The sequence below is a fragment of the Plasmopara halstedii genome, assembly GCF_900000015.1.
Source record: "Plasmopara halstedii genome assembly, contig: Scaffold_525, whole genome shotgun sequence".
Taxonomy (NCBI): Eukaryota; Oomycota; class Peronosporomycetes; order Peronosporales; family Peronosporaceae; genus Plasmopara; species Plasmopara halstedii.
The window spans coordinates 304,462-307,713 of record NW_020187445.1 but is presented as its reverse complement, the minus strand read 5'-3'; positions in this window follow the sequence as shown (position 1 = coordinate 307,713).

Below are 3,252 nucleotides of genomic sequence, written 5' to 3'. Positions count from 1 at the left end.
TTCATGATGCCAAACTAGAGTGCGGACTCCGTGGTGATTTTTTTGTTTGGTCATTACCAAACACTAAATCACCTTGATGTTAAGAGGTGAACAAAAATAAAAAAAGTGATCTTTTTGAGTGGCTTTTATTTTGTGAAGTACGGTAGATGTTAATATTTAACTATTTAACAAGGAAAGCTAAGGTTTCAGATATGGGCGGCTTTGCCGCAAATAAAAAGATTAACCTTGGATAAGGTTTGAAGTACTCTTCGATGTAGCGTATTGTGATCCGCTACACTCGTCCTGGTTCTTGTATAAAGCGTAAGGTCAGTGACCTTAGCTTAGCTTCGCTAAGCAAAGCGCTACGGCAACCCCGCTGCACTTGGGAGCACTCGTAGTCAATCTACGCCTAAGTCGTTACGACTGATCCTCTGTGAGGATGGAGCAGTACTCATATTTGCACCAGGGTATGCAGGACGGGCTTAATAAGCTGATGTCCCTGCTGGGCTCCGAGGGAGTGAAACTCCTTGTTTCGCAAGGACCCGAAGCGACAAACGTGCACCTAGAGACGTTTTTGAGCTATGAAAATGCTCTGATAGAGCACCAACAGCAGAAGCTGTCGGCGTCGACTGCGTCCATAACGCCACCGTCGATGACGGATGACTCCTCTCAACCCAGGTCGCTCATGGTGAGCGTTAAGACATTCTAGGGTAAACATGGCGAGAATGTCCTGCTCTGGGTAAAAATAGGCCAAGATGGCTATGGATCCGCCTTCTCCAGAACGAGCAACAGCGCGTGGCGCTAGCTATTTCCAAGCTAGGGGGACAAGCGCGAGAATGGGCGCTAATGTGCGGTGATTCGGTTGGAGCGGCTTTCTCCTCTTGGAAGGAGCTAAAGCGTCAGCTTTTGCGAGTTTTCTCGTTGCCTAACCAGACATATCTCGTGCGGTCGCGTTTCCTTGCCGCCCGACAGGACAAGAAAAAGTTGGTAGGTTTTTCCAAGAGTTGAGAATTCTCATTGCCGGGATGGCAGCAGATCCTCTCCTCGAGAGGGTCGCAGTGACCGTCTTTATGGAGAGCCTCCACACCGGCGTGACCAGAATGGAAATCTTCTGTGTGCATCCGTCGTCTTTTGAAGAAGCGGTGAATATGACATTGTATGCCAAAATCAAATTTATGTCGGCACGACTTGGCTGAAATGCACATCCTCTCAGCTCGTCGAGCGGGCCTGAGCCAATGAATCTCAGCTATGCCGAGAAAGAGTAGAGAGAGCTCCGATGGGCAGCGTTTAAACACCCGACGGTGCTTTGTCTGTGGATTCATTCGTTACCTTTGGACTGGTTGCTCCCTGCGCAAGGCGCGTAAGGGATTATTGAACCGACGGTTCGCGCCTAACCAGTCTGATTTGTCGCGGGGAGTCAAGAACACCCAGTACGCGCGGTTCGTCCTACTGGAAAAGCAATGAGTGTTGTGTGAGCCGCAAAGAGGTAAAGAACAGCAGTGCCCAGTCTCGAAGAGCACGATGGTCTTGAACACGGAGCGTGTATGCAAGTCGGACTTGCTGGTCGTAAAATTAACTGTGAAGGGCTTTGGGAAGCCATGTAAGATCCTGATCGATTCCGGGGCGTCAGGCAATTATGCTTGATGCTCCACGATCGAAGAAAGTCAGCAATGTGCTGAGGCGCTGAAAGCGCGGTTGATTGACACCGCCACAGTTTGCTTAGCGACGGCACTTGTGTCACTTTGCCGAGGGCCGCTGTGAACCTCGGTGTCAAGCTTCGTGAATTTGATAGAGAGGAACACTGCTTTTTTTAAACTTGGATGCAAGGTATCACCTCAACCCTGGTATGGCATGGTTGGAACACCATGAGCCACGGATTGATTGAAGTTCGAAGACCTTGGGCGAAACGCGCACGCCTCTTGGTGAAGCTTTGGTGAGTCATGAACTCTCTTCTGCCAGGAAGCAGAAGTGCTATTGGCGCGGGCACTGAACCGGGACGGTCAATGCGCTGGATATCGGAGTATCGAGTTGTCGAACACCGAAGGTGTATTGGGCAAGAGTTCCGATCATGGCTTGCGGGCCGAACGTGGAGTGGCGCGTAACCCACTGAGCACTGCTCAAGTATTGGAGCATTTGCTACATGCCATGAGTGGCATGGTGGCCAAGGTCCAAGGCATCGAGGGCGAGGCCCCAGTTATGCACGTGGAGGGGCACGTAACCCGCTGAGCACCGCTCAAGTATCAAAGCAGTTGCTGTATACCAAAAGTGGCATGGTTGGACGAGGTCCGAAGGCAGCTTGGGCAAGGCCCTTCCGATGCGCGCGGAGTGGCACGTTATCCACTGGTCGAAGAATGCGGAAATAGCAGCTCTTCGTCGGATATTGTTAATAACATCAAGGCTTCGATGGAGCAGGGAGTGGGGACACTGGACGACGCTGATTATGTGCTACCACTGCTCTCTATGAGACGTAAAACCTCTATAGAGAGGAGACGGCGATGCCATATGATATCTGTAAGATTGAGAGCGTCGACCCTGACCCAGGGTGTATCTACCGTAGAAGATAGCGCACAGCTATACACCCTTTTCAAAGGTTTGACGGGGGAGGAAGACGGCGACGTCATCCTCGAGGCTATTTCCGCGTTAGATGCTCTTCGTGAGCTGAACGAGATGTCATTCGAAGAGTTTGGTGGTGCCTTGAAGGCAGGTGATTTAGCCGAGGTGGTCATCATACGACCGATTGAGGGGATAAACTCGTCGTCGCTTCTGGAGGACAGTAAGAGGGTGCTATACGCACGAAGTAGATCATCGATCCTGAAGGATCTTTCGGATCCGTACTATCCATCGGTAAAGGAGCTTTAAGACGTCGCCTCCAACTATCTGCCTCCGGTCCAACCTCCGGGCAGAGATGTGCGTCATTAGATTGACCTGGTTTCGGGAACCAAACACATCGTAACACGCAGGCGGATCCCGCTAAGGTCAACGCCAATGTAAACTGGCCGGTCCCAAAGAACTAAAAGTACCTGTGCAAGCGGCTTTGTCTCACCAACTACTTGCATAAGTATAGCGCAAACTATGCGGAAATGGCACGTTGTCGAATCTCCTTAAGAAGAATACGGAATGGTGTTGGGACACCAAGCATCGGGAGACTTCTGACAGGGTCAAAGACAGCCTTCTTCAGGCACTATTACTGTTGTTGCCAGACCCCGATCGTCTTTTTAGTATCAACTGTGACGCTTCGGACTTTGACATCGGCTGTGCACTGCTGCAAGTAGA